This window comes from Xiphias gladius, chromosome 20 (genome assembly GCF_016859285.1).
Source record: "Xiphias gladius isolate SHS-SW01 ecotype Sanya breed wild chromosome 20, ASM1685928v1, whole genome shotgun sequence".
NCBI lineage: Eukaryota > Metazoa > Chordata > Actinopteri > Istiophoriformes > Xiphiidae > Xiphias > Xiphias gladius.
Genome location: NC_053419.1, coordinates 12,373,008 through 12,382,132, shown reverse-complemented (window position 1 = coordinate 12,382,132; position 9,125 = coordinate 12,373,008). Strand labels below are relative to the sequence as shown.

Sequence of the window (9,125 nt, the reverse complement as noted above, 5' to 3'; positions counted from 1 at the left end):
GTTGGCACGGAAACAGCACATTACACCATCGTCCAATCCCCCTCCCATTTCTTTGTCGTCATTTCTCCCCTCCCCTCCCTTTCTCTCCTCTTCTCGCAGCCCCCCCCCCTCCCTCTTTCCCTGTCTTGTATGGTTTTTTAGTCATCAATGAATTCACAACCAATCCTGCTCCGCGCCTGTCAGCGAACATATAATACCTCAAGAAACAGATCTACTCACTGTATCACCTCTGTTCTAGCCGGCAGGGCTCAGATTCCCTGGTGGCCAATGTATATTTTATCATTATAACATGAAATAAAGATACACTGGATGTTGAAGCTACCCCATCAAAGCCTGTTTTCTCTCTCCCTCTCTCCCTCTGTTACTCTCATGATTTAATCCTGACCATTTCCCCCTTCGCTCTCTATCCCTGCTGACTCCTCCCTCCATTTCTGTCCTGCACTCCCTCTCTCTGCCTCTCTGTCTCTGACACACTCAAACACACGCACACATATATACACGCCCTCCACCCCCATCGCTGCAGTGTCTCAACTGCCTTGGAGCAAACAAGAGAGGATATAGAACACAGACATTAATAAGAAAGAGGGGTGCTGAAAGAGAGAGAGATGTATGTGTGTGTGTAACCCTGTGAATATGAGGAAGATATGAAGATGAAGCAGCAGGACTAAAGGTGGATTGCACACAGCCTTTCTCTCCCTGCAAGGGCTTGTCTGCAGTATCCTTTGTAAATGGATGCTGGCTTGTGAACACGGTAAGCCTGACCACTCTCACACAGCTTTTTTTTTTTTTTTTTTTTTTTTTTTTTGTAATCACCACAAGGCTGGCCTGCTTTGGATACACAGGAGGAGCAAGATGCTATTTCATTACAGCATGGGTGAGTGTGTTTTCCTGATAGGGTGAGTGTGTTTTCCTGATAAAATTGGGAAGGTGATGTTCAGAGATGGCACCAAGGCAGGCAAGCCTGTCCAGTCCCCTCCTCCACCCTGCTAGCTGTGTTCCAACAGACGCTGCTGTCTTATTCTTGCAATTTGATTCATCATCTCCCAAGAGCATCAGCAAATCTTATAGAATGCTTTTATCTGAATGCAGTGTTTAGTTCATGCAATTAATATATGTGGGACAAGTAAAGGGTGCATCGAAGGTGTGTGTGTGTGTGTGTGTGTGTGTGTGTGTGTGTGTGTGTGTGTGTGTGTGTGTGTGTGTGCGTGTGCGCGCGTGTTTGCGTGAATGTCTCTGTGCTCTGTCCATAATCTATGAAATAGAAAGAGGGGAAGTGAGAGAATGAAAGCACCATTGCACACGATCAGGTGTTCAGTACTTACAACTGGCTTCAGGAGTCACTGAATTTAAATGTGCAGTGGGAGGTGTACAAATCCCATGGAACCTGGCTCTGCAGGCAGTGGGATAAGCAGGCATATTGTGGCCTGACGGCGGCACAGGAACGTTGTAGGATTCGCCAGTGGAGCTTGCTGTCTGCTATTCTACGGGAGGAAATTTGCATTGACATTGATTATTAACCTGGAGCTGGGATTTTTTTGTTTCATTTGTGTCTAGCTGTTTGTGTCTGTTTATGACTATATATCATAACGGTGAGAGGGGGAAAAAGGGAGAGAGCACAGTGTCGTCCTCACTCAGCAGGCAAAACGGGAGGATTTGTGACATTTTCTCTCTCAACAATCTTTCATATTTTTAACAGAGCATTATCGATTTTCTTTTTTGATTGGGGGTTGGAATTGGTTCTGCAGCATCAGGAGAGCATGTGTATTTGTGTGTACTGTATGTGTGTTTGTGTTACATGCTTGAGAGAGAGACCGAGAGAGAGAGAACCGGTGCAGGGAGGGGTCGAGGGGCTGGGGGGTTTAACAGTAGGGAGGCAGATGGGGCAGAGGGGCGGAGGTTGATGCAGCAGAGAGCAAGAGAGAGAAAGAAGGAAAGGGAAGATTTGGGACAGATTGGATGAAAGACAGGGGGAAAGACCGTGATAATTTCAACATGGCAGGAAGACAGCACTTTTCTGAGCAGGTGACACAGAAGGAATGTTGGATGTGTCTGTGATAGTTCCACCAGCAGCTGCTCACACCAAGAACCTCATACATCTGTGAATCAAGGCAAATATGGTGGATAAAGTCCTCCTTACCTTTACCTTTTGAGCACTCCTGATAGCAAAATTTATCAGGAATATGAAGCTGATACTCCTGCTTAACCCTCTGTAATGTTGCTTCAATGGGGAAAAAAGGAAAAACTTGATGGGGATATTGATTGTTGTCATAGTGTAATGCTGACAGATTGGGATGAACCTTTATGGGTAGCTTCAAGCTGAATTTGCTCTTCTTACTCATTAAATTGTTTTACATTTTGGAATTCAGTTACAGTTATTTTTGCAGCATAAAATCCATATTTTTCAGCATTTATCTAACTATTACCAAAAATGCCTCTACTGTATATTTTCATTCCAATCAGTTTCATAACTTAAATGACCAATATCGATAAATCAGATTAATTATTATATATATCAAGTAGGAGATGACTGAAAAAACTCTAAGCTGATAAAGCAAAATGTATTGGTGTTTATACAATCAATGTAATATTGGTGTAATTATAACTAGAGTTGTTATCTAAGGTGGTAACCAAAAATCTGCAAATACTTAATTCTTCATGGTGCCATCTCAAGATAAGATGCATGTCATGTTGCTGGCTTGCCAGTTACTGGAAGAAGAACCAACATAGACCTGTAATATCACACCCAGAATCAGACACACAACAATACATTTTTTGTATACAAACAACATTTTGCAGACAAGACTGTCTAGGTTTTGCACCCACAATTCGAAGTGTCTTTGATGATTTTTGTACAGTTGTGATCTTGTTCTCATCTCAATATCAACTACCATTGTCCCAGTCACTGGTTAGTAACCATTAGAAGAAAAACCAAGGTCAGATCCACCGTGACCAAAGCTTTAACCAGCCCTGCAAGCTGCACTAACTGTAGCTTGCAGATTAATCTCTTCACTTAAGATGTGGAATGTGGAATTTTTAGTTTTCCTGTTCAACTTGTCAGAAAATATCAGAGGTCACTGATGACCTTGGCTTTAAAATGATGGATGATGAAGTCCAGTATGAAATATAAAGGTTAATCACATGCTTACATAACGGGCTTTCACCAAGTTTCACATACAAACATTTACACACGCACAAACAGAAAAATGTCATCTTACCCTTATGCAGCCTGTTCTAACATAAAAATAAGATTCCTTTGATTTGGATTGTGGTTTTGTTTAGCCACAATACACAAACCCTAACCTTAAATCAGTAGAGCAGGCATCAAATAAAGCCTCTTCCGACAGCATCAAACAGCTAATATTTGTTCTCTTTTTGCTGACCTCAAGTAACCTTTATGCATATAAAAATGAGAGGAATAGTGTGACAAAACCTATGATGAGCTGATCTCCTTCCACCTCTTTTGTTACCTGCTACATCCACTCTACTGGGTGACATAATGACAGGGGACAGCAGGGACAGACTTGGTTTTAAAGTGACAGTGGAGGTAGCAGCTTTTGCTATTGAAAAGGCGAATGTAGTGTAGCACAGTTCCCTTGGCAGCCTGCTTAATAAAATGATTAATGCACGATGTAATTTATTCACTGGAAAAGGAGTAGCAGAATTATTGCATAATTCTTATACATGTGCTTTCGTAACTTTAATTAACATGAAAATTGATCTTTAAAGTGGCAAACTTGAAGATTTCAGTCCTAGTTGATTTGGCGACACCTGTAATTATTGGTGGTAACAGCAAAGGCGGTTTAATACTAAATGTCACACAGTTTTGAGGGCAGCAAAAAAAAATATTGTCATTTTAATTAAGAAGTCAGGCAATAATTGGGCTTTTTTCACCATTCTGTGAACAACCGTGATCTGATTTTAATGCTGCGCACAGCATGAGTCGTGAACGAGTGCATCCTGCTATCTGTACTCTCTGATATGGGCATCTCAGGCAAAATGGTTTCCTGGTTTGAATCCTATCTCACTGGGCATGTATTCAATGCATCATGGCAAGAACACATGTCCTTACCCCAACCCCTCCCCACAGGGTTACCCCAAGGTTCGATGCTTGGCTCCCTTCTCTATTCCATATACACCACCCACACCCAACTATACCTGTCATTCCTGCCAGATGACCCTAAAGTCTCAGTGTGGATTTCAGCTTGTCACTCAGACATATCCACGTGGATGACGGAATGCCACCTTCAACTAAACCTCATTAAGACTACACTCTTGCTCATCCCAGCCAATCAATCTCTCCATCACACTATAATCATCAAAATCACCTCTTCATCTCTCACCCCAACCAAGATCTCGAGAAACCTGGGTGTGATGTTTTTTGACCAGCCGTTCTTTGATCTCTTACTTCAACTGGGGGCCTCAACAGAGATGGTGCCTCCCTCTCTATTTTCAAGAAAACTATCTTCAGAAGACTCATCTCTTCCGAGAGTACTTCCTCTCCTAACACCTTAACATGCCTAACTAGCAGTTACTGTACACTTTTGGTGCACTCATTTACCTGAACTCCTTACATTTTGTCTTTTGAACAGATCTAGCACTTAGTACTCAAGAAGGCTGCTCCTTCTTGTTCCATTACTCCCTGCAATGTTTCAAACTGGTCTGCTGTCCAAAAATGCTGAAAATGGCCACCATCTTGTTTTGTAGATGCATTTTTGATGAACGATGGCCATATTTGCTGAGCTCACTGACAAACACAATGCATTTCTTGTTACTACTTCATAGTAAAAGTCAACTCGTGTTTAGCCAGTTAAATGCTTATAATGTGAACCTACAGCTGTAAGAAATGTTCAGTTTGCATTAGCAGTAATTTAATACAGCATTTTAACTGGGAATGTTGGCACAGACACCCAATTCTTAATAATGCAAAAACATAAATATTGCCATACCTTCATCAGTGGGCCATAGGCTCAATCCCCATTGTGTTACCTCATTTGGCAACAGATGGAGACTTAACAGAAATTTATTTAAATGAAAATCTTCAAGATTGCCACTTTGTTATTATGCAGAGGCAATGAAATATCCTATAAAACCATAGAGGAAATGCAGTATGTGTCTTTAAAGTCAATATCTATCAGTTGCTTTGTCACTCTGTGTGTTAAGACAGGGCATTGCGCTGATTCAGCTGGCTCAGCATTTGTGTTTGTTTTGGGTCTTTAATCCTCACCAGGTACTGGGACAAAGTGTCATCTCCACACAAACGGCTGTAAGGCACTTTTTGGCAGCCATTTCTTTTAGACAGGCGCTGATGCACAAAGGACTAATAAATTACATAACAAAAGTTAACGTTAAGCATCAGCGAGGAAGGCTGTCACTTGAATCGAACAAAATCTTAGGGTTGGGCTCTGTGAATGAGTACGGATTAAGTTATCTTTTGGTGTTACATAGTTAACAGCAGCTCAATTCATCCCTCTCCTTCTCTTTGCCCCCTTTTCTAATCTTTGCTGGTACTCACATACAGGGGCCTGTCTGTTTTCCTGAGGCCGGTGAGTGAGAGGGCCTTACTTCCAGCACTCAAATCTGAGAAGGCAGAGCAGAGGGTACTAACAGAGCAACTTTGTGTTCCACTGCACACACATAACAGCGGTCATATGACAACAAGGAGGTGGTGGAAAGGGAGGGGGGATGATGAGGGAGTGCTATGGCCTACTACCCACTAGTAGGGGGATGTTGGTCTGTACTGAAAGAAGAGTGTCCATGTGTGTGTGCGTGTGTGTGCGTGTGTGTGTGTGTGTGTGTGTGTGTGCGCACGTGCATGTGTATGCGTGCGTGGATGCACATGTATGCCTACATGTAGTATGTATTATAGTCTGTGATATTAATTCAGGCTTTATGGAATACAGCCAAAATAAACTTTATAACAGAACATGTAGATTATTTTGATGAAGGTGTGTAGGGCTGCTTTTTCATGAAAATACCTGAAAGTAGAGTGAAGATGGTGGTGTGTGTCATTGGCCTCTACAGTCCACTGGCATCCTTCCCTTCTACTTTTACCGCAACCTTTTTACATTAATAAAATACGATAGTGTTCGTGTTGGTGTGGTTTTGTAGAGTACTCAGTTCTGATTACCAGTGTTTAACATGCAGTATAATTTCCTTTTGCTGTTTGAACAGGTGACATTTTCTCATATCTCATTTTTCTCACATCTCTCCCCTTCCAACACATTCATTGTGTAAAGACAATACATGCAGTAAAACAATACTACCATTGTTATCTTTTGGGGTCTTGGCAATACAGCAAGATTATCTATTATTTGATTAAAAGATGGATTTAGTTTTTTGGAAGGTGATTTCATTATTTGCTGTAAATCTTACTAAGTCTCTGCAGGGGGAACCACTCTAATGCAACATGTTAGATATTTTAGTTTTTATTATTATATTTCACTGATCATTTTCCTATAGCATTTATTTTATAGTGCTGATCGGTTGGGTTAACGGCTGTTATATTGTTGCATCTGCTGCAATATGAGACATTTTCATTTTCTTGTTCCAGTTACCAAATGAACAACTGCAGATAATGTCTGTGAGTTGTTGAAACCTGAAAGTGTCTGTTACCCACAATTTCCTTCTGTTGCATAAAGCGCTTGTCTTATCTGTCATGACCGAAATGAAAATGACGTTGGACTAAGTGTTTTTGAACGTAGATTAGAATGCTTATAGCACTAAACTGAATTGTTTTGATCTACATGATATACACCATAGCGCTCTATAAAAGCAGAAAAAAACGTCTTTATGCATCAGCAGCACATGTATAACAGACAGATATCCGAAGGCTCACATATGTTCTCACACGCACAGGAGACTCTACTTTGCACCCTTTGACATCTTATCCTTTCACATCAGATGGCCTTCCCATAGCTCAGCCTGTGCACAAGCATGCCATTGTCATCGCTGGCTGGCCTTGTGACTCAGTGTGACCCGCTGGATTGGAGAAGGGGGAACACAGCAATCGAGATCGGGAAAAGTTAAACAGAGTATTATCACGAAAAAGCATCTAGCATACAGAGGCTTCACCCTCACCCCATCTCCACCCTCTAAACAGCCCACTGTTTTGGGGGGGCAGAAAGGAGAACAGTGCCCATCATTGTTTTCCATAATGAATGAGAAGTGTCCTTACATGTGTACAGTATACAGGGATCTTTCACTGAAGTCCGCATTCAGGACAGCACGTCAGGAAGTGATAACACAAAATGTTGAACAAACAATTGTGAGAGCTAAATTAAGAGTTTACAATAACTAGGTTTGAACATTGTATTAAATATAGATTTTTTTGTTAGGGGGAATTACAGACAATTCAGTTTAGTAGCTTATATTGGATTTAATTTAAACTCCCAAATGGTTTAGTACGATCATAATGACTAAGTAGATTCACATAGCTGGAAAGAGCAAATGTGACATGCTTCCATGCATGTTATAGATGTCCTGAACTAAAAAACACTTACTGAGAAATGTATTTTTATATATATATTTTTTGCCTTTAGGGACCACAAAAAATGTCCTTGGCTACACAGAGTGATTCATTTCAAAATTATCGACTGATATACAGGTTTAAGTATTTTGCATTACCATACACACAACTGGTTTTAGGAGATTTTGAGTTCAGCAGCTAATTTCTAACCACAAAAAACCCTCTGATGGTCTCAGACCATAATGACAAAACAAACTGTGACAAGAATCCTGGGTAATCCATTAGCTACAATGTCAGTTGACACGTAATTTCATAGCTAAGGTGCTATCTGCCATTTGAGGCTCTCAGACACCTCCCCCCAGGAGTCTTCTTGTAGAGAAATCCCAGACACATGGTTGCTGACAGGCTTATTCTTGAGACTCTCTGACAGCCCATCTAAATGTGTCTTCACTGCATAAATGTGGTTAACTAGCTATCCTTTTCCAGCCTGAATGACACGGCCCACTGCTGGGTCATTTTTCGCTCTATAGTCCAATCTATCCTCAGGAACCGATGACATACAAGGAGACAGAATTTCATGTTTGAATATGGACTGGTTTATTATAGGAAAATAAAGGTTGGCCTGGCATTTTTACGCAGCTCTTTTAGGATCATATGGTAAATCTTGCAAAAAGTGGTACAAACTGTTGAATGGTGCTGAAAATCACTCTGCCTGCAACCTATATCTCATATGATTCTGATGCAAGATGGGGCGACCACAAAACTCTGACTCATCACACAGAAGCAAGCCTTTTAGGTTGGAACAAACACACACAGAACACACAATATATTTTTCTGAAGCATCACATGATACAGTGTTATCAACAGGATCTGTATTTGTAGCTGCCATTGGGGTGACATTGATCTATCATTCTGCTGCTGGAAGCATGAGATTGACTGTCTGCGTTTTGTCCCAGATTCCGCAACATTATAGTTGCAGCGCATCCAGTGTATGCATGGCATACAAAAACCCCAATGCGATGCCCTGCAGATAACCCGCATATAATTTAAAGCTTCCTTTTGTGCTTTTGCAAATCATAAATCTCTCTATAAACATGATCTTATTTGTGGAGCTTCATCTCTGCCTTGCACACACTGCTTCGCTTACATTAAATTCAATACTGATTACAGTAAAAAGATCATGAGAAACTCCTATCATGTACAATCTTAGCTGCTAGAAGAACACCTGGAATGCTTGCAAGACTAGTAACATCCCCAGTACTACTTTCCGGTAGCTCTTGCAGTGGAATTGATTTAAGACTCCTCTTGGCTCTACTCTAAGGCAGGAGGCCTAAACAGAATGCTGTTGGGATAAATGAGAACACACAAATGAGAGAGTATGATTAAATAGCATACTCTCCTATTAGACTGGGTTATATAACTGCTTGTATTGCTCCTAGCTAATTTGTCAGTGGTGCTGTCTGTAAAATATTTTTTATTTCAATATCTTTTTCTTATTTTAAATTGAAAGTTTCCACCTTGAGTTTGAATGTAAATGTTTTTTATATTTATTGTTTTTTGTTTTGTTTTGTTTTGGGTTTTTTTTTGTTGTTTGTTTTTCGAGTGATAAGAAATGTCCTGGTTATTCTGGATCGTAGCTGCAGCCATTTGAGAAGTTACC

General features: G+C 40.8%; 1 protein-coding gene across 1 annotated transcript in view; it reads left to right on the top strand.

Annotated features, from left to right (window-relative positions):
- Nucleotides 1–544: 544 nt before the first annotated feature.
- gnaz (guanine nucleotide binding protein (G protein), alpha z polypeptide) overlaps nt 545–9,125 on the top strand; it is a 28,662-nt gene continuing 20,081 nt past the window's right edge. The window contains exon 1 of the mRNA XM_040158331.1: nt 545–751. The gene's annotated coding sequence lies outside the window, so the exon portion shown is untranslated. The remainder of the gene's footprint in view (nt 752–9,125) is intronic.